The following is a 22,145-nucleotide window of genomic DNA, read 5'->3' as shown; positions in this document are numbered from 1 at the left end:
GGGACTAAAAAGTAGGCATGGCAACAAAATGAATTATTTGTGATGCCAGTAACTTAAGACATAGTACAGATTTGTTGAGTGAATACATAACTTTATGTGTTGTATATATGGTATGATATTACATGAACCATTTAAATTATTACTGTTAAAGCAATTTTACTGTTTCATGATAAAACCTTGAAAATGATGGGGTTCCGATCCACTAATGTGTTCAGTTTGAAAGATTTGTTTTTAAATCAGTTGTTCAAAACTCAGGAATCATGTCACTGTAAAAATAAGATTCTAAGTGGTGATAAGAGCCAGCCTAGTTATGGGGTTTTTTGGTTTGGTTAAAATTACATGTGTTTTCTGTGAGAAGTGGCTGAAATTGTACACATTTGTTGTGAGAAATGCCTTTTAGGTATGATACTAGTGGTTAAAAGAGAAAAGCAATACAGTAGAATAAGACACAGCTTATTTATCTAGAATGATAGTTCTTAAGGATGCTGAAAGTTTAGTACAAAGAAAAGGCCTATTGTAGGAATTCCAGAAGGGCTTGGGACCTTTTTAAGAAGCCAGAGGTTGATGATATAGGTCTGAATTTGTCACATTTGTTCCTCTCCTTGTCTCTAAGACAATGTGTTGCCCCACTATTCATGCTTCTTGGCCATATTAATAGCTGTGTTTGATTAATAAATGTGATGCCAAGAAGCCAGGAGAGCAATGGGTTGATGAAAGAAGAGGGGACAGCATTTGTGAGATTACCTTCCGGGAGGAGAAAGGAGCCATAGAGAAGAGTCCATGGCTTCTGGGAACTGCCCCCAAGGTCATTGTGGGGAATCTTGCTGAAGATGCATGAACTTCCTCAAATAGTAACACTGTCTCTGCTTCCATGTCTCCCTCCCCCAACCGTGGTGCCAGCAGCAAAGATTGCCAGAACTAGGACTGAGAATATTGGTGCCTGTGGGAGGGGAGATTTAGATTACAAAGGGGAGATTTTGGGGATTAATGATAGTTAAAGAGACAAAAGCAACCAAGTCAATTATTAATTCAAGAGAAACCAGAAAGCCAAGGAGGGAAGAAGGGATCACTGTATACAACATGGCTTAGCTATCGATATGATTTTTAACAGTCATCAAAGACAAATAGTTGTGCCAGTTGGCAGTTTATTTGCCTGTTGGCTCCAAATTCAAACTTCATTGCCTGACCCGTGGAAGTGGATCTGGGTCCTTAAACTATTTCTCCTTTGCTGTTGGCATGACGTTAGAGGTTTGTTGGTAGGAGGTCGCTGGAGGGACAGTGCAGGAGGAAGGGGCTTCTTTTCCCAGTTCTTGTGTCTTCTGTTTTTCTTCTTCTTGCTCCTACTATTTGGTTGCGACCAGTGAGTAGGTTGGGGGAGACATCCAGTGGCCTTGGCCTCCAGTAAGTTTCAGCAGTCCTTCATGGATAGCGTCCCATCGAGTTTCCACAGCCCTCCAGAGAGGTGTTTTCTGCTTGTCAGGTCTGGTCATGGTTTTCTGCCCACATGCACCTTGGAGCAGCATCTTCTGCTTGTCCAGCCACTGTTGATGGGCTCTGGCCTGGAGCGGCTCAGTACCCTTCTCTGCCAGCCCAGACTCAGGGAGGGGTGTCCCTTCCTTGAATAGCCTTGCTCATCTCCAGGGTTTTCTTTAGTGCTCTCTCTCTGTCCTATAAAATAACCTTATGTTGTATTAGTAATTCTTATAGTAATCTTTTTTTTTTTTTAAGATTTTATTTATTTATTTGAGAGAGAGAGAGAGAGATCACAAGTAGGCAGAGAGGCAGGCGGGGTGGGGGGAGCAGACTCCCTGCCGGGCAGAAAGCCTGATGTGGGGCCTGATCCCAGGACCCTGGGATCATGACCTGAGGAGAAGGCAGAGACTTTAACCCACTAAGCCACCCAGGCGCCCCTAAAGTTGACTTTCTTTTATTACACTCCTATATCATACATTCCCTCTATAAATTATAATATGGTTCTGTCTCCTGGACCTTGATGAATTCAGCACTGAATACTTATCTAACCATAATTGATGCAATTGTTTTGGAAGGAGGGAGAGTTAGAAAGTGTGTCTATGTGTGTGTGTAAGAGAGATAGAGTGACAGGGACAAAAGAGCTAAGTCCTTCTCTTCCATAGTACGAAGTGGATAAATAAGATCTAAAGCTGAAAAAAATCATAGCATATAGTACAAAACTGTTATTTGGAAATTTGGAAAAGGAATCCAGAAATGGAGTGAGAGGGATCTGCTGTGTTTTATAACAACAAGCCTTGTATCTGACTCTTTAGAACCATAGATAACATAGATAACAATGAAAACTGATCAAAAGAAAATCACTAGGGTTGAAACAAAAAGGGAAGGAAGGAAGGAAAAGAAATTACAAAGTTTGTAGAATATCAGAAAAGATTGTTGTTATTTTAATTAAACTCACAGTATGTGATCAAACTATCTTCTGGCCAAACTTATTTAAGATTTTATTTTTAAGTAATCTCTACATCCAATGTGGGGCTTGAGCCTACAACCCTTAGATCAGGAGTCCCATCCTCCTCCGACTGAGCCAACCAGGCATCCCTAGCCAAGCACCTTTAAAAAGGCTCATTTAAAGGCTCACCTTTAAGAAGGTTACCTGGGGCACCAGGATGGGGGGAATCCATAGATCTTTCTCTGCTGTGGGACGGGGTGGGGGCTCCAAATAATTGAGTAGGATTATTTTCTTATTTAAAGGGAAGCCTTATATGCTGCCCTCTGAGGCTCTCTCCAAGGCCTCCCTAGGGATCACCTCTCACAGTCTGTAAAAAAAAAGAGCCGCTTAAATGGATTTCCGCTGTTAATAAGTGGGCATGCATGAAAACGCCTCTTTCCCCGCCTTGGCACAAATGCACTTGGTCATTGGAAATACAGCAGAGCGTTAATGAATTAGCAAAACCATGGAAAGCCATGCACATTTGTAGTTTAGGAAACAAGTCTTGGTAGGTAAATAGATATCCTGTTATCTCCTGGGCAGGATGGCAGGGCTGGAAGCATCTTGCTCAGATTCTTGAATTGCAGAGCAGAAGGGAGGGGAGCAGGACATGGGTTGCAAGTCAGGGGCTACAGACACAGCCAGGTTGTTGCTTGTGCTGAAAGGGAATGCAACACTACTCATTTTTACCTGAGTCCCTAATGAGAATAAAGACAAATAAATACAAAATATGTAATAGATAGCCAGCAAAACGTACAGTGGCAATAGTCTAACACATATATGAAAAAGAACAGGGGAGTATCAAACTCTTCCTTGGCGCTTGGTTTCCTTCTCTCTTAGACAGGAATAGAAAACCATTGTTTCTGTGAGAATTAGAGATGATTTGTGGGTAATATCACTAGCGCAACGTCTGGCTTGTGGTAGCATTAAGTAACTGGTCATTACTGATATGTTCATTATTCTTATCATTGTTTTAATTATTATCAGCTTTTAAAAGCAGAGTTGCCACCCCACATGGTTTTCAGGTGCCAGCCCAGGAAGATAAATGAGGCAACTGGGCTGTGTAGGGACTGTGGCAAAATGGAGTATATGGATCTTTCCTAGTAGAATGGCCCCCAGGTAGTTCCAGCAAGTTCCTGTCATAGCAGAATGCCAGCCTCCTTCTCATCCTCCTCATTCCCATCCTTATTTCAGGAAAAGCTGGAAATCAAGACTTTCACGCAAAATCCCCCAATTTTAAATATTGAGGATTAGACAGATCCTGTCACTGGAGAGGACTGGGCTCGCAAGCCTTGCACACTCCGCTTTAGAGAAGCAAAGTTGTCCCCCAGCTAGAAGATTCACCTCCCTCCTTGGGATCCTGAGGCTGTCAGTCTTCCCTAGCCTTTCCCCCAGTGTCTTCCTCAGTCAGACCACATGTTGCTTCCTGTGGTCAACATCTACTTGGGTTTTGTCAGCACTCCTGAAGGCTGGAGTGAAGCGGGTTCGCTCCAGGGGTCCTCCTCCACCCTGTTGGCCCCAGGATAATCAGAGAGACCTTTTTGAAAGCCCCATCTCCCCCTTTTGAGCCCTTTCCCCCTGTCCCGGGACCTTCTAAGAGCAGTGTTAAGACAGTTATTCACACTAAAGTGTTAATGACTTAACAGCTCCCCCCTCACAATAGATGTCTACATTTTCAAGGAGAATACTTAGAAAGGAAAGAGAATTAGTTACTAATACAGGGATCTTAGGGCTCTTGGCACCTTGGCTTTTCAGATCACACCAGGGGAGCAAAACGAAACTCTGTCTTTGGAAGAAGTGAGCCAGGTGCGAGCTTCTTTTGGGGTTTTGGTTTAAAAGTCTTCAGGGACCCAGGAGGAGAAGATGCTATTAGGTCTTCCACGGTGGTGAACTATCGGTCAACTTTTCTTCAACATCCACTGTCAAGTTAAGAACCGTTTAGTGTCTACCAGGTATTGGTGGGAAACACACACACACACACACACACACACACACACACACAGTACACCAATCCAGAAAAGAGAGAGATCACTGTAAGGTGGTCTAGAATTATCAAGTATTATTTCTGGGTAAAAAAGATCTAGCAACTGTTTGCTGTAAGCTCATTTCATCGGTTTTCTTCATTCGGCAGAGGATTTTCCCCCGGCTTCTGAAAGCAGGCCTTGCAATTTAAGTGCGTGGTCACCAGGTGGTGGAAGTGTGCCGCGCCCACCGAGCCGAAGCGGCCCCGGGAGCCGCAGCGCTCACCTTGCAGCAAGTCCCCGAAAACCAGGGAGAACCAAGGACCTCCTTTTCTTTCGGCCGTTTCCGCCCTGGAGGTCATCAAAAGATGTTTGCTGTTCTGTCCCTTCCTGGCTAAGAAAGGTCTGTGTTGCAACCCAGCGCACTCTTGCTGAAAAATGTCACCTTCTGTCCACCACGGAGGAGGTGAAAGTCTCCTGCACTTGGAAAAAGGGTCAGAGCCTCAGAACCCTCCTTTTTTAGTCCGCGCCTCTTTGTCTTCGGCCACTTTACATTTTCCTCTCCTCCTCTTTTTTAAGGGGAGCCCTTACCCTCTCATTACATTCCTAGGAAGGAACGCATCCTCTGCTTGGAGAAGCCTGAAGCCTTTACTTGCTTCTAGAGGCAGGCGGCAGACTTGGAGCAACCTGTCCAGGCAGGAGGCCACAGGCCTCCTCCAGGGGGTGCTGGGACAGGACAGGCAGAACGTCACCACTTCGCTTCTACCGCTCTAGCTAACCAGTGGACTCGTCCCTCCTTTTGGACACTTTTCTCTCTGGAATGACTTCTCGGGCTCTCCACATGCTTACTGATTTCCCTTTCCCACCAATGACGAGAGAGTCCCCTTATTCTTGGTACTTCCATTCCCTGACACTACCATGAAGGCAGAACCTTTGCGCCTGGGGAGAGACCAGCATAGTTTTCTGCCAGCTCCTGGTCACAGCATTTTCATCAATTGGTTGATAAATAACCTCATTTTAGGTGTGTTTCTGTTTTAAAAGACCTTATTAGGGATGTGTGGGTGGCTCAATCAGTCTGCCTTGAGCTCAGGTCAGGATCCCAGGGTCTTGGGACCAAGCCCCGCACTGAGCTCCCTGCTCTGTGGGAAGCCTGCTTCTCCCTCTGCCTGCTGTTTCCCCTGCTGTGGTCTCTCCCCACCTCTGACAAATAAATAAAACCTTACCCAAAAAAGACTTTATTGAAGATACTGATTTATATATGCCCTATTATTTTTATATACTGATTTTTTAAATATTTAATTTATTGATTAACACTGAGCTCAGGGCCAATAGCACTCCACCTCAGGCCTGAAAGAAGCTTACCTAACACAAATATTTTCTTCAGAAGGCACCTCGCAGTCTTCTCGGGCTGAGGGTTGCCCGCCAGCATTTCAGCACTACATCGGAGGGCCACTTAAGCAGCAAAATCACTGACAGCACACAACTGTGTAAAAAAAAGTGGCACTAACTAGGCTGCAATGCAGAAAGGACACTTACTGACAGCAGGAGAGCATGAACAAGAAAGCAGGGGCTGGCCCAGTATGACCTCAGCTGGGAGCACAGGGCATCAGGTGACTCCAGTTTTCCCTGATCGGCACCATGTTTGGGAATGACACCAAAGTCCCACGAGCATCAATACTGGAGTCACGAATAGCAACGAGGCCAGTTGGCAGATGGAATCGGTGAATACCAAGGACCAAAGTGCACAGATGTGCCCACAGCTCAGAACCTGGCTCCGCACATCTTTTCTCTCTGCTCCCAGCGGGGGCTCTCCTGCCCTCCCACCAGCAACTCCCAGCTCTGGGCAGAGAACTTCCAAACAAACATCAGAGGCACTGACCCCTCTCTAGACCAGCAGTTCTCAAAGGAGGGTTCCAGTGTCCCCAGGGAGAGAGGAGAGCCACCACACCCCTTTCGACAACTAAATACCTGCATGGATCTGGATTTTCTTCATATATTTCAGCCAAAACAATTTGTCACAATTAAATGTAGGAGCAGATCAGAGAAGCCAGCAGTCTTCTATTAAGCTGGACATTAAAGAGATCTGTATATGCCAATCGCTAAGAGGATCCTTTTTTTGGCTAGGAAACTAGGGTACTGTACTTATGTTAATGTGTGGGTTTGTTATTGTTACTTTTAAACAAATCACTAAATATTTTATATGTCTCAGTTCTAATTTATTTTTTAATCAATTAATTAATTTTTTAATAAACATATGAAGTATTATTTGCCCTAGGGGTACAGGTCTGAATCGCCAGGTTTACACACTTCACAGCACTCACCGTAGCACATACCCTCCCCCAGTGTCCGTAACCCCACCCCCCTCTCCCAACTGCCCCTCCCGCCCCACCCCCAGGGCAACCCTCAGTTTGTTTTGTGAGACTAAGGGTCTCTTATGGTTTGTCTCCCTCCCGATCCCATCTTGTTTCATTTCATTGTTCATTGTTTCCTTTATTCTTTTCCTACCCCCCAAACCCCCGACTTTGCATCTCCACTTCCTCACATCAGGGAGATCCTATAATAGTTGTCTTTCTCAGATTGTCAGTTCTAATTTCTAATAGAATAAACATTGATAGATAAAACCCATGTACTCAGAAGTTCCTTAGGTCCTCGATAATTTTTTTAAAGATTTTATTTATTTATTTCATAGAGAGAGACAGAGTAAGAGGGGGAACACAAACAGGGGGAGTGGAAGAGGGAGAAGCAGGCTCCCCATGAGGCAGGGAACCCAATGTGGGGCTCAATCCCAGAACCCTGGGATCATGACCTGAGCCGAAGGCAGTTGCTTAACAACTGAGCCACCCAGGTGCCCCTAGGTTCTCAGTAATTTTTAAGAGGTTGAAAGAGGCCTGAGATGGAAAGTTAGAGAGTCACTCCTCTGGACTAAGGCTCTCTTTTTCAGTAGTGTTCCCTGTATTTGTACTTGGGATCCTGTATTTTAAGATCCTGTCAGTATCTTAACTTGACCGAGAGCTTCTTCCTCGGTCCCACTCACTCTCAAGCCAGTCCCTCCTGAAGTCTCAGCTTCTGGCATGATCGTTCTCTCAGCCATCTGGGCCCAAGACCCCAATCCTCTCTACCTCCTCCCCTCCGTGCATCCCCTACAGTTTTCACTCAGGAGTTTCTGTAGAATCCATGTCTTCCTGTTCTTCCCCACCAGCAACAGAGGCCTTTGCGTACTAGGTCAGGTCCAGACTTTTCTGTCAGAATGCCGGTGAACCCCTGCAGCGGGGTCCCTCTGTTCCTCTGACCAGAAGACTTTCATTCTTCCCTCGCAGATGGAAAGATGGGAAAAGCTGGCCCTGAGGGGGTGGGGGGCGGGGTGGGCCGCTGCCTTCCGTGGGCCACAGAGCTCGGCAACCGTTTCAGTTCCGCCAGGACAGACCTTTGCAGGTGTGGCAAAGGACTGATCATGTCCTTTGGACATGTCTTCCACCCACAAACTTCTGCCACTGCGGGATTCAGCATCTCCTCCTCCTCCTCCTCCCCGGGGTGAGTTTCTAAACCTTAAGACTTGTACAATAGCGTGATGCTGGTGGCAAAGGACAAACTCCTGTTGGTCTGATGTGTCCTGTGCTGGTCTCTGTTGCGATGTGCAGGGTGGGGGTAGGGATAGGGTATGGTCCCCGTGGTAACTAGTCCCAACTCTCTGGGTAGGCCTTTGCTTCCAGAAAGGCCCCACTGCTGGCCAAATGCACCTACATTGCTCCTGGCCTAGAAACTAGTTACTAATAATTTTTACTATGCATAATAACAATCGCAAATATTTTTGTGCTCTTACTTTGAACCAGTCTCCATACTGGTTTTATCTCATTTAATCATCACCAAAAAATCTAGGAGATAAGTACCCATGTTATCTCCATGTCAGAGACAAGGCTCAGAAAATGTAAGTGATTTACCTAAACTAACAGCTCAATAGCAGAGCTGGACCTTCTACACGGATCTGTTAGAGTGCAGTGTTCATACTCTTAGCCCCTCACTGTGAACCTTCCTCCTCTGAAGGCCCTGGAATGTTCCTTCTCTTCACTTTGCTTAGAGGACTGTGGTGTCTCTGTGCTGATCAGGGGTTAAAGTTAAATAGTGTGTGCATTCTGCTCTATGGCAGTCAGCTGTTGAGTCCATCAGTCAGACCCAGACCCTGCCCTCCGCCCTCTAGAAGCTCACACCAAGCTATATTAAAGGATTTTGCCCTGAAAGCTTCAAGATTGCCAGGGCGAGAGGGCTGACTACTGAAAACAAAATCCACCGCCACCAAGCTTGTCAGCTAGGGCACTAAGAGCTAGGCAGAAGGGCTGTGTTGACTTTGATCTGAGGCCTCTGAGGAAGACCTTGGGCCTTTCCCAGAGACATTGCCCTGTGGAGGGACCTCAGCGAGCCAGAGGTACAGAGAAGCAGAGATAGAGGCTGGGAGAGGGGAAAAGGCAAGAGGGAGGGGGAGGCAGGCCGTGTGGGTCCCAGACCAGATGCCTGACGTTCCCCGTGAAAGCTCGCCACAGTGCTCCCCACAAAGGCTTGCTCTGTGCTAAAAATGTCATCCAGCCGGGAATCCTGTCTCTCACTGTTTTGTGTCAACTTCACCCAAAGGTCACCTGTTGTAAGAGAAAGCCCAGGTGGACAGTGAAGTGGGAGGGAGTCCGGTAGGCTGATTTCATTCTGGTTTAGCTGGTTTTTCTTTAAGTAAATAAACAGGGCTAGAGTTCCAACTGGTGTCCAAATGGCAGTGAAATGTACCCTGTCATCCCCAAGTGACAACTGATTTTAATACAAGCAGGATTGTCCCACGTCTTCTAAAACAACAACAACAAAAAAGTGGTGATCAAGAGAAGCAAAGGTCGGTGCTCAGGCTTCTCGAAAGGAGCTGGTGAAAATGGCCTTAGGAGAGCAGCAATCCGGTGGCCAAGGATGAGGAATCCACACGGATGTGTGTGACAGTGTGGGCTTGGGTGACGCACAATGATGAAGAAACAGAGGACGCGCTTAGAGAATTGCAAACACTTGTAACCTGTGGCTCTTATGTTGCAAACAACAGAGATGAGCTTTGGATAACTGAAGACGAAAAGAGGTGTCTTGAAAGACTATCAGCAGCTCAGAGAATCATAGAAAAAGGCCTCAGCAGAGACAGGAAATAGGGCAGCTCCAGAGATCCAGGGAATAAGAAGAAATGAGCAGCCCTGCCCTTTGAGATGAACCTCTTTCACCATTTTGGATCCTTGTGTCACATGGCTCAAGATCTAATTTCTATGGGGCAAGATTCTCATTTGCTTACTCCAGATCATGTGTTCATCTTTGGTTGGGTGTGGGGCACCTTGAGTGACCGCCCCACCGAGCTTGCCTGCAGTGGATGGGGGCAGTATCTCCATGGAAAATGGATGGGAGATCTAGATGCTGTGCAAGAGATGGACGCTTATGTTCTTTACTCATGCGAGCTATCCCTGTTGGCTCTCATGGAGTGAATTTTATAGCAGCACTAGCTGTTAGAATTGGGACTGGAAATATTAGAAAGAAAGTACTATCAGTGGAAAGAAGAAGGAGGCAATGACAAGAAGAACAACTTGAAGGTAGAAGGTATGTTTGGAGGAGACGGGGGAAAGTTACTTCCCTTCCTGTTCACTGGTCTTCAGAGTTTCCATGTACAGTTTGGGGAAAATGCCCCAGTTAGCTCTGCCCAACGGAAGGCACTAGTGCTAACCGTCGAGAAAAGATAAATATGGAAGAAATAAATTTTTCAAAGTGTGAAGTCAAACTGAGCACAGTGTAAGAGCTAGCCCATGTCAGGTGTCTAAAGAAAAAAAGAAATTTCTTTCTTCAGTCATACATAGTCCCTTTATTCTTGTGCATTAAGAAAAAAAAAAAAAAGAAAAACTGTGTATAAGAAAGTGACATTGAAGCTTCTAATAGAGTTATTCAAAAATGATAACTTCATACTAAAGACCAAGTATTCAGAAAAACCACACACATACACACACACACAAACTCTTGCGATGAATTAACAAGTCAGGAAGGAAATGAATAACAAGTGATATTCACAGGGAATGAGGGAGGTGGTTACAGTGCTGAGACACCCACAGACAAGCCCTAAAGACTCAAAGGGTGAACCAAAAAAACATCTGAAATCAAGACCAAAGGTCTACAATGTAACAGAATCACTTAGACACTGTTGAATAGAAGCCCAAGGGTCCTCTATCTCAACTCATTCATTCAACAAGTAGGTGCTAAGCTCCAGCTGTGTTGTAGAGTATGCCAGCTCTTAAGAAGATACTACCACTGACTCTAGAAATCTACATTTACTATCACCTTACCCTCTCATACTGAAATTTCTTAAAAACCTAGCAACAAAATATTCATGTTTACCAAGTTAAAAAAAATTTTCTGTGTAGCTGCTTGAACTTATCACTTGAAGAAAAAAAAAAAAAAATTGGGAAAACTGTATGGAACTTCAAATTCCATATCAGTGTTTAACAGTTTTCTGGTTACCAGAGGAAACTCTTGAAGCTTACCAACTCCTTTTATTATTCTTTCAGCAGCAAAGATAGAATCTGTATTTGGAAAGTCATGTTTCCATCATGGTAATAAAACAGTTTTTGAAAAATTATTTAACATATTACTCTACTCAGTTGGAAAAATATAACAAAACATGAAGCAGGTTTAGACTTCAGAATGATCTAGGCTTGTCTTGTGGGTTGTTTTTGGAGAGAAGGAATAGGGTAAGAAAATTTCTGGATTTTGTCCAGGTCAGATCCAGTTCAAACTTCAAAGAGAAAACAATATTATTATTTGAGTTCAGTTTCAATTCAAATTAAAATATCAGTTTCCTACTTTGGGTTTAATTCAACTCCCTGCTGAGAGCTGAGAATGTCATTCAGTGAAGGAAAAGATGCCAGAGCAATTATTTTTTAACTCATCTTGTGACCCCCTACCCCTCTGTAAATTGAATATAGTTGATGGCTTTCAGATTCACAGAGCATGAAGCACCATGGAAATCCTGCAGGCCACAGAGTTCCTTGGACTCTGGGACACATATAGCCAGAGAGCCTCTGTGAATTCATCCCCTACTATGATGAGTGGCAGGGCCATGTCAGGGTCTGAGGAGTCCTTGTCTATGGGTTGACCATGGGTGAGAAAGCTTAGCAGACAGGAAGTAGGCTATGGGGAAGCGGACACTTAGCATGGAGAAGGAAGTCAGAGGGATGAAATGGACTCCATCCTACACTGGGAGAAATGTTAGAGTCTTTGCGAAGATGCCTGCTTTTGACTCTTCATTCATTGCTAGAGACCATGACAAAGGAACTCAGTATCCAGAGGAAAAACCTAGTAAAAGTGGAAGGTGATGATACGAAGGAGTGTCACAAAAAGGGCGGTCATGAGAAACCCCTGCTCAGTTCTCTTTCCCTGTGCTATGCACTAATGGACCTGTCACAGCCTTGCTGAGATGGGACTGGCCTGGCCTGCTGCCCACCCACCTATCCCCACCAGTGTTTTTGCCACCAACACCCACACCCGTCCTCTGCGGATGCAAACGCTACGCAAGATGACAGCCCGGGAAGCCCCTTCTCCACTCTGTTTCTGCCTTTCAGAAGGCATATTTGGAGACTCCCTGGGGAAATCTTTAGGCAAAAATGAGGGAGGGATTCACAGTATTTTACTAGTTCCCATCCCAACATCTATGCCCTACCAAACCTGAGCATTTGCTCTTCATGCCCTTGGAGGAATTAAACAACAAGAACCTGAAAAACACTCAATCAGGTATTGAGAGGATTAAATGAAATGATATAAGACAAGCGCCTCAAAAAAAAAAAAAAATCACTAGAAATTCAAGGTCACATTAAACTTTAGGGGCTTGGTTGCAGCTTTCCAATAGCCTACAAATAGAAATGTAAATAATATATCTCACATGGTTTGGCTTTTACACTATTCTATCTTTTATTACTAGTTCCAATTACGATATTACTCTTACTACCACTACTGGCAGACTTGTTAAGTTGGGCACTTTGCCTAGTACTAAATATATATAATAAAATCATCCCAATTAATCCTCCCAGGAAACTTGTGAAGGCACTATCTGCATCCATAGAGAAGGAACTGAAAAGTTCCGTATTTATGTAATAGTCCATTTTTTAAACTGTTGATTTAACAAGTTTCTTTCATCACAAAGTGAACTGCCCTATATACATGGTTCTGTTTTTAACCCTTTATACACTCCATTGACATGTTAAGCTATTTATGTTTCGATACCGAAGTCTTTGTTTATTGTATCTTTTCCTATTTAATGTCATTACATTTTTCCCACCAAAACATCTTAGTGGTTTTTTTTTTTTAAAACAGATTTCCCCCTACATTTTAACTTGATTTGGCTTGTTGTCTAGGGAATAGAAACACATGGTGCTATTTACAAAGACAGGAGAGTAAATAGTAAACAGGTCTTCGTACCCTAAATTTTATCATTCAGTTCTCCCTCAAGAGGTAGCTGATGTTACCAGTTTCTTTTCCGCCTTTCTAGAAATAGTCCATATGTATGAACTTTAAAATAAGTTTAACAAGTGCTATCAAAAAATTCAGTTAACATTTTGATTAGAACTGTGTTGAATTTATAGATCAATTCGAGGGAAAAGTGACATCGATACAGTAACAAATCTTACAGCAGCTAGAATGTGTTTCCACTTCTTTGGCTGTTTCCATCCTTTGGTGAACTCTCACAATTTTATTCATATCTTGCACATTTCTGATAATATTTATGCTGAAGTAGATGAGTATTTTTTTATGTTTGGCAATAACGAATGGAACTTTGGTGTGTGGACTTTGTATCTTATCAGTCTAATAATTTCTCACTTGATTATCTTGCATGTTGTATTTAGACAATGATATTGTTTACAAACAGTGACAGTTGAGGCCTTTTCTTCAATCTTTATACTACTTTTCTTGTACAATTTTATTGATTTAGTAAGGCTTTTAGTAGACTCCAGTGAATAGTATCACAGGTAGAAGATAATACCACCTTTTCCTTTGTGGAAATATTTCTTCACACCACTAAGTATCATGTTTGCACCGTGTTCCCAGAAGCTAAGTTTCCAGTTTCCAATAGCAGTAGGTTTTGGATTTAATCAAAAGCTTTTCAGTGTCTACAGATATTCAAATGGCTTTCTTCTTTTAATCTCTTAACTTATTGAATTATAGGAATAGGGTTCCTGGGGCGCCTGGGTGGCTCAGCCATTAAGCATCTGCCTTCAACTCAGGTCATGATCCCGGAGTCCTGGGATCAAGCCCCGAGTTGGGCTCCCTGCTCTGCAGGAACCCTGCTTCTCCCTCTCTCTCTCTCCCTGTCTGTGTTCCCTCTCTCACTGAGTCTTTCTCTGTCAAATAAATAAATAAAATATTAAAAAAAAAAAGAATAGGTTTCCTGCTGTTAAACCATTTTGCATCCCTAAAATTGAACTTACTTGGTCATAATGCATGATTTAAAAAAAATATTTAATTTACTATTTTTGCATCTATAATACTAAATACTTAATTTAGTATTTGCTTGTTGTATTTAGACAATGATATTGTTTACAAACAGTGACAGTTGAGGCCTTTTCTTCAATCTTTATACTACTTTTCTTGTACAATTTTATTGATTTAGTAAGGCTTTTAGTAGTGTCATGAGATTAGGACCTTAAGTTTGGCTAAGGATTTCTTAGCTTAAAAAAGGCTGAGGAACAAAGAAGCTTTGATCGATATTTTTACCACCTTTGAAAATCTTACTGTAACCAGTCCAGTGATAAGACTTTATCTTCCATAATTGTCTGAGTCTCTTCTTTGCCCTCCCTGACTGAATGTTTCTGACTGCCTTATTCTAGACAGCATTGTTCAGTGGCTATTGTTGCAAAATATCTCCTTTTCTCTTTGTATTAGAAAAGATGCATTCTATATTGACTTTCAAATATTTTAATTGGAAAACAATCTATTTTAGGCAACTATTATTTCTTTCATAATTTCAAACCATGTGTTTTTGCATGAGCATGGATTGCCAAGAAGGAGTGCAGAGTTACGTGGATAGCAACTCCATCGGGAAAAAAATGATTCCCAGAGGCCCCTCAGTGGGCTGTTACAGGATAATATAATATATGAGAATGGGCATGGGGACTGTATGTACCAGTTCTTCCAGGACTGTTCAAAGTCCTGGAGAAGTCCTCTTCTGTTCTGTTGTCAAACATGTGTCCATATGCACGTGCCTTGGTTTCCTGAAAATAAGGTCACCATAGGTGGAAGAAAGCCAGCTAAGATTCATCACATGTGCCAGAAAGCCCAAGATATGTCAAAGAAGTAACCCTCGACAAATCTTGGTGGGGAGCATGTCTGTTGGCCATCGTGGACTCCTAAAAATAACTCTCCACTGGCCATGGTGTCAGAGGCCACCCAGTGTTTTTCTGATGACACGAGGCCAGGCGGAGGAAGCAGCAAATGTTCAGAGGACTTGTCTAAGTCCCTCCTTGGGTTGCTTTTGCCTGGACTTTGGGTTTTGAGTTCTCCCTAGGAATGGGTCTTGATCCGTGTGGCTAACTGCTGCTTGTCCCTCTGTCTATTCGCCTCTTCTTTCCACAGTGACAGGGCTTCACTGATTACATGGCCATCCAAAGGTGACATTTTCCTTGCAACTAAGTGGTCACATGACTAGGTTCCTCCCATGAGCCTATGAACATAAGTTAAAAGTACCACTTCCAGACGTTTTCTGTAAAACAATTAGGTACACACTGCTCGTGCTACATTTTCTACTTTCCCAGAAGTGGCAGGTAGAGGTAGAAAAAAAGGACCACAGATCACGTATCTGCCCCTCATTCTCCTATCATAAAGGTGTTCTATATCTCTTCAAATCTTTCTTAACCATCGGCAATAGTCACGCTTTGGCATGTAGACACCAGGAGCCATTTCAACCCCCTTCTGTGTTTGGAGACATGCCCACCATGGGCACACTTGTTGGGAACAGGCTCCACTTCCCACTAAAGAAGCCCCAAAGGCCTATTACTTCATATGAGAGACCAGAGCTTAGCCCCACAGACACCCCTGCTGTCTCTGAAGTAGGAGATCTAGAAAAGCAGGGGCAGTCTAACACAGCTGGAGAGATGCAGAATAATTATACAGCAGTTAAATGTGTATTAGTTCAAAACACAAAGCAAGACTGAGAAATTAAGTAGCTCTGTATAACAGATACAATCAGACATAATGAAATAAAGTTAAGGGGAAAAGTCCAAATTATAAACACAAGGGAAAATTCTAATATCAAGCTAACTAGATTATTACAAGACGTTTTAAGAATTCCAGCGGGGTTCCTGCTTCTCCGCAAGGCAGATTAAGCAACACATTTTTTAACTTTAATTATAGCAAGAAAACCCGAATGTTGGTTAAAGCTTAAAGGGTAGACTCCCTGGGTTGGTGCGTTCGTAAAAATCTCCAAGGAGAAATTACACTCAGAGGCACACATTGAAAAATATAAATAAATGAAATGAATTTACAGATCAATGAAACAAATTTTAAAAGATACATGGTCCTCTTCAGCAAATGGTGCTGGAACAACTGGACATGACCATGTTTTTAAAAAAATGAATCTAGACAGACAGAGATTACATCCTTCACAAAAATTAACTCAGAATGTAAAACACAGACATAAAGGTAAAACACAAAACTACAAAACACCTAGAAGAGAACCTAGGTGAGCTTGGGCTTGGTGATGACTCTTTGGTACAACACCAAAGGCACACTCTAGAAAGAAAGAACTGATAAGCCAGACTTCACTAGAAGTAAACACTTCCACTCCCTGAAAAACACTGTCAAGAGAATAATGGGACAAGCCCTGGACTGGGAGAAACCATCTGCCAAAGAATATTTTACAAAGGACTGTGATCCAAAATATACAAAGAACTCTTAAAATTCAACAATATGGAAACAAACAATGTGACAACAAAGGGGGGGGGGTGTCAAAGACTTTAATGGACGCCTCACCAGGGAAAATATACAGAGGGCACATAAGCAGATGAAAAGATGCTCTGCCGTCACGTATCATCAGGGAAATGCAGATTAAAACATTGAGATGCTACTATACACCTATTAGAACGACAGAAGTCCAGAACACTGACACCATCAAATGCTGGGGAGGCGTGGACTCACAGACACCCTCCTTCCTTGCTGATGGGAATAGAAGGTGGGGCAAGCCACTTCAGAACGCAGTGTGATGGTTGCTTGTAAAAGTGCACATATTCTCAAGCTTGGGATCTAGCAATCATATTCCTTCGGATTTTTCCCAAAGGTGCTCAAAACTTATTTCCACACACAAACCTGCCCATGACGTTTACAACAATTTTATTCACAATTGCCAAAGCTTGTAGCCAAGATGTCCTCCAGGGGTGACTGGAGAGAGAAGCCTGGTCCCAGCTCCCTGGGTTCACCGCAGCCGCCCTGCGAGGGCTCAGCAACCGTGGCTTCCCATTGGACAGCACAGACTGGATCAAGGAACCTGGTTGCGGCGGTGGGGGGAGGGGGAGTAGGGGGGGTCCTCCCCTGGGATTTTTTAAAAAGTCGCCTCCCACCCTCACAGTGATGTCTCAGGAAGCTCACACACAGTCCTGAAGGCAGCTTGGCCTTGGGAGGCCAGTGGAAGGGGGTGAGGGGTGCTGAGCAGCAGGGGTGCGGCACCTGGGGACTCGGCCCTGACCCTTTCCTCCGACTGCTTGGCCCCGCAATACCAGGGAGTCTGGCAGTCTGCCTGGGTGGGCCGGTCCTCCAGAGAGGGTGCAGAGGGGCACAGAAGCTAGCAAGGGGTCAACCAGACAGTGCGCCTCCTCCTGGGAGCCCCCTGCTTAGCTAGGACTGGTGCAGAGCGCTGGGTGTGCTCCGTCTTGCAGGCCCATCCCCAGGGTTCCTATGGCCTTCCTTTGCCTCTAGGGGTTGTTGCATTACCCCCAAACAGAAACACCCTCATGCTATTTTGTCTCTATTTCCAAAAAAGGTGCCTTTATGGCGTCTCTGCGCCAATCAGCCTAAAGCGTAATTGCCCTATTATAAACGCGGGTCTTGTTTCCGAACCTGCCATCAAAGGTCTCCCAGGCTCCCTCCCAAACACTGTGAGCTGCTTCCCCCTTTTTACTGGAGGGGAAGCGGCCTGAGAAGCCAGCTACCTATAAAACTGTGAATCAGGCAGGAAGCCAGCGCCTCACCCAGCCTATTAGCGTGACCGCCCAAGGGTGTTAGGTAAGCCCGGGAATCCTTCCTAGATGCCAGGAGTCACATGTCACATTCCACCTTAGGGAATGTTTCACCAACTTGCAGCTCAGCCTCCTAACCATCTTTCCACCGAAGAATTAAAAAAGGGTTTACAAACGCAGGATGAACATGGTCTAACTTTTTCTTAATGAATCACACTTAGGTTATGGCTAACAATTCTTTTTTTTTTTTTTTTAAAGATTTTATTAATTTATTTGACAGACAGAGATCACAAGTAGGCAGAGAGGCAGGCAGAGAAAGAGAGAGAAGTAGGCTCCCTACCAAGTAGAGAGCCTGATGTGGGGCTCCATCCCAGGACCCTGAGATCATGACCTGAGCTGAAGGCAGAGGCTTAACCCACTGAGCCACCCAGGCGCCCCATGGCTAACAATTCTTAAATCATGTCGTTTTTGTTTCTTCTCTAGCTGTCACTCCTGTCACTTCTGTTACCTGGTCCTTGTTTGCTCCTGTCTCTCTTTTTCAAAAGTTCCATTTTCCATTGGCTGAGGTCTGAAAAGCCAGATGGCTCTGTCTGGTAGAAATGTATGCAAACTAAATGTCGGCAAGTCATGAAGAATGATCAAAACTCTTAAGACTTGCTTACGTGCTTGGGGTTTGTCAACTATTTGAGCTCCTCAGAGATTTTTTAAATACAATTTTTCCCCCAAAGTCCACTTATCTACAGATAATTGATGAGTGACTTTATTTGCTGGTAAGCATTACTTCCTAGGTTATACCAAGATTCCCTACCTTTCATCTTATGTAGTCTTTTAGGAGAGAATGATTCCAGCCTAGGGTTCAAGCTTAGGAAACTTCAGGAGAATACACAAAGCTGGTATTATTTGCTGTATCAAATATTCTCATTTTTCGCTAACCTCTGGGCACATTCACAAATATTCTTAAAGAAAGCATTCATAGCTTATTATCTACCAAAGGGAAAATGGAAACCAAATCTGCTCTCACTCACACCTACCTTTTAAAAATATATTCATACAGTTGATTACTCTGAAAATGGACAGGCATGATGGCCAGCTGGCACGGGAAGCTGTTGTTCTGGAATCTACTCTAATGGTTGTTTTGATGGAATCTGAAATTCCTCTGTTTCCTTATCCTTGGGAGCATTTTCCCTTGGCTGCTCACTCTATAAGGCCCTGAAGTCTGTGAGATCTTGACAAGGATGTCTCATGCTTGATAGAGGGAGAATTGTTGGCGTTCCAGAGTCTCCCTTCAGATGAGGACAGAACAAGGAGTTTCCCTGGGAAAGAGAATCCAGTATGGGGCTGGTGGCGAGTGGACAGTGCGTCGGGGTAGGGGTAGTTTATCTTCATGGGAACCAAAGGTGGAACAGATGGTCCCATCTGATTCTGAAGGGTGGGGAAAGGGAAGTGATTTTGTGGGGTTGCCTAAGTAGGAACCTCATTGACGAACGCCTGGAAGGGGTTTCATCAGATCGGGAGGGTGAAGAGGCTGGATTCTAAGGGCAGCAAATAAGCCCGCTCGGGAAAGCCCGAGTTGACCAAGAGGCCCTCTTCCTTCCTTCTCAGAGAACACGGCCACCTCAGAGCTGGGGAAACATCTGAAAGTTCATAGCAATGTTTACTCAACGGATAAGCCACACAGAAGCTACGCACCTTTCCAGGAAGTCTGCTACAGCAGGGGTAAAGCCACAGGTAAGGAAGAAGGTGTAACTAGGTATAGCCCTGCTTCGTTTCTGACTCACCTTTTGGCTATGCCCGTCTGGCTTCACTATGCCTCAGCCTGTCCACCCGTCCAATGGGAGGAGGAGGGGGTGAGATCGTTTGTTTGGTAAAATTCCCTGAAATCTTTGGCGAAGGGTTCTTCAAAAGGGCGAGGGAGTATAATTATCCCTGAGCTATGAGGTATGCGGTTGCTATAAGTAGGGTCTGGAGTAGGATTGCAATGTCAGGTACCTGTTTACAGTGGGGCCTTGAGTGGTCCGGGAAAAAGCTTGTCAGAATTCTCTGGACATGCATTCAAGAGAGCAGAATTTCAGCCTTCCTGACGACCAGATCTCCTGTGTGGGCGCTTCTGGCCAAGGCTGTCCATCCTGGAGTGGACTCCTCAGTGTGACCCGTTGTGGCAGCTGTAGATGAGGGCACATTCTGGGTCATCTCAAAGACTGGCCCAGAATATAATTAATACTGAAGCGGCATGGCCGCATGAGTACGTGTGTGTGTATGTGTACATGTGTGTGTGTGCACGTGCAGACACTCTCTTGCCAACTCGGCATATTGCCTTTAAAAGTACAGTAAGTAGGGGCCCCTGGCTGGCTCAGTCAGTGGCTCATGTGACTCTTGATCTTGGCATTGTGGGTTCTAGACCCACGTTGGGTGGAGAGATTACTTAAAAGTAACATCTTCAAAATAAATGCATTAGATAAAAATTCAAAATGGAACCGTAAAAATGCACCTAAGCCATCCCCCACAAAGTCAGTTCTAGGATGGCGTGTGTCTGTGTGTTTTAAATCTAACGGTGGTGTCCAGCAACAAGGTGGACACCTTAGCCTGTGGCTGTCCCAGACTAATATGGGAGGCATCTGCCACGGGGACTGTGGCATCTTCTGAAAGCTGGGTCAGGGAATCACACTACTATTGGGGAGGCCTGGGAGCCAGAATGTTGGCCGGGGCAGGCTTTCCCACCAACCAGTAAGGGCCCTCGGGGGCCTGGTCCAGGGATAAACATGAAAATGCGGTGTGTGACCTTTGTCAGTTATCACAGGACACTTAGGTAGACCCATGGGGGACTAACTGTTGTGTGGGACCGCCAAGTGTTCAGCTTTACCCAGGTGCGACGGTGACGTTTCTTTTCTTTCATCTGGAACACAGAATGGAGGGATGGGAAGACACAGCTAAAGACAAGATTTCATTATTGACCTAAGCATACGAGACGCGCCGGGACTTGCCCCCTTCCTCCCCCTCTCTCCCACTGCTTTCAAACCTCTTCCCTTATTATTCTTGTTGGTCTAGGCAATGGGTTTTATTATTTTAGGCACCTGGTACAGAGTAGTTGTTCAACTGATACCCGGTGAATGCATGAAAACAAGCATTGGAACTTTCAGAAATACGCTGCGGAGTAGCCTGGTGAAGGACGTTGAGGTAGGAGCATGGCAGGTGAGCAGAAGGAAGGCAGTGGGGAGAGACTGCAGAGGGACGATCCCTCTCCTTCTCGGGCGCCCTTCATCTGGGCCCCGTTGCGTGGCTGCCTCCCCTGCCAAGAGGATGTTGTGTTATCTGCGCAGGGAATGATGATTCTGCGCTCTGATGCTCTGGGAGGCCCTGGGAAGCTAGACTGCCCGAGTCGGTCCATGTCTCCCCGGAACAGCAGGAGCCCTGCCCTGAAGGCTCAGCGTCATATGGGAATGACATCGTGAGGATGAGCGGGGATCCCCAAATCCCTGGTGAGTCCCGAGGGAACTTTCCAGATAGCAGAGTGAGGTTGTACAGAGCTTGTTTGCTGTTAATAATCTCAATTAAGAATCAGAAAAAGGAAAGGTTTTGTTTTACCTTCACTTTTTTTTTTCTCTCTTTCCCTATGCTTTTGCTTTGTGTAGATCCAAGTTTCTGACCCAGGTTGTTTTCTCTGAAAAACTGCTTTTAACATTTCTTGCCAGGACGCTCTACCGGAACTAATTTCCTCCATTTCTGTATCTCTGAGAAAGTAGTTCTCCTTCACTTTTGAGGCATAATTTCACAGGGTACAGAAGAGTGAGTTTGTTTTTTTTCTTTCGACATTTAAACTATTTTACTTTATTCCCTTCTTTGCATGGTTTCTGAGGAGATGTCAGATAAATTCTTATCTTTGCTCCTCTGTAGATCCCCCCCAACCCTGGCTTTTTTCAGGATTTTTAAAAAAGATTTTTTTTTTTATTTATTTGACAGAGACACAGCGAGAGAGGGAACGCAAGCAGAGGGAGTGGGAGAGGGAGAAGTAGGCTTCCTGCTGAGCTGGGAGCCTGATGTGGGGCTGGATCCCAGGACCTTGGGATCATGACCTGAGCCAAAGGCAGACACTTAACAACTGAGCCACCCAGGCACCCTTTTCAGGACTTTTAAAAAATCTTTGATTTTCTCTAGTTGGTAGATGATATGCCCAGATGGTTCCCTCCTTCCCACTCAATTTATTCTTTTTGGTGTTCTCTGAGCTTTTTGGACCTGTGGTTTGGTGTCTAATATTAATTTGGGGGAAATTCTAAGTTATTATGGTTTCAAATATTTCTTCTGTTCCTTTCCCTTTTTCTTTTCCTTTTGGTTTTTCCATTATGCATATGTTAAATCTTGTAGTTATCCCAGAGTTCTCAGATACCCTGTTCTGGATCTTTTTTTCTAGGTTTTTTTTTTTTTTTCTGTTTGCCCTTGACTTTGGGAGGTTTCTATTGGTATATTCATTCGCCAGCTGAGATAGTCTTTCCTTAGCCATTTCCAATCTAAAAAACTCAT

The 22,145-nt window shown here is 44.4% G+C and overlaps 1 long non-coding RNA gene across 2 annotated transcripts in view; it reads right to left on the bottom strand.

Annotated features, from left to right (window-relative positions):
- Nucleotides 1–428: 428 nt before the first annotated feature.
- Nucleotides 429–22,145, bottom strand: part of LOC132013215 (uncharacterized) — a 37,029-nt gene continuing 15,312 nt past the window's right edge. Inside the window, exons 3-5 of one of the 2 annotated variants that reach the window (XR_009402921.1) lie at nt 20,491–20,523; nt 19,620–19,792; nt 429–1,668 (exon numbers count right to left, since the gene is read on the bottom strand). This is a non-coding gene — a long non-coding RNA (uncharacterized LOC132013215). Of the gene's footprint in view, nt 1,669–17,924; nt 18,944–19,619; nt 19,793–20,490; nt 20,524–22,145 lie in introns of those variants that run through there. The other variant, XR_009402920.1, reaches the window with a different exon arrangement.

This window comes from Mustela nigripes, chromosome 3, assembly GCF_022355385.1.
Source record: "Mustela nigripes isolate SB6536 chromosome 3, MUSNIG.SB6536, whole genome shotgun sequence".
In the NCBI taxonomy this organism is placed as follows: domain Eukaryota; kingdom Metazoa; phylum Chordata; class Mammalia; order Carnivora; family Mustelidae; genus Mustela; species Mustela nigripes.
This window is presented reverse-complemented; position numbering and strand designations above follow the sequence as displayed.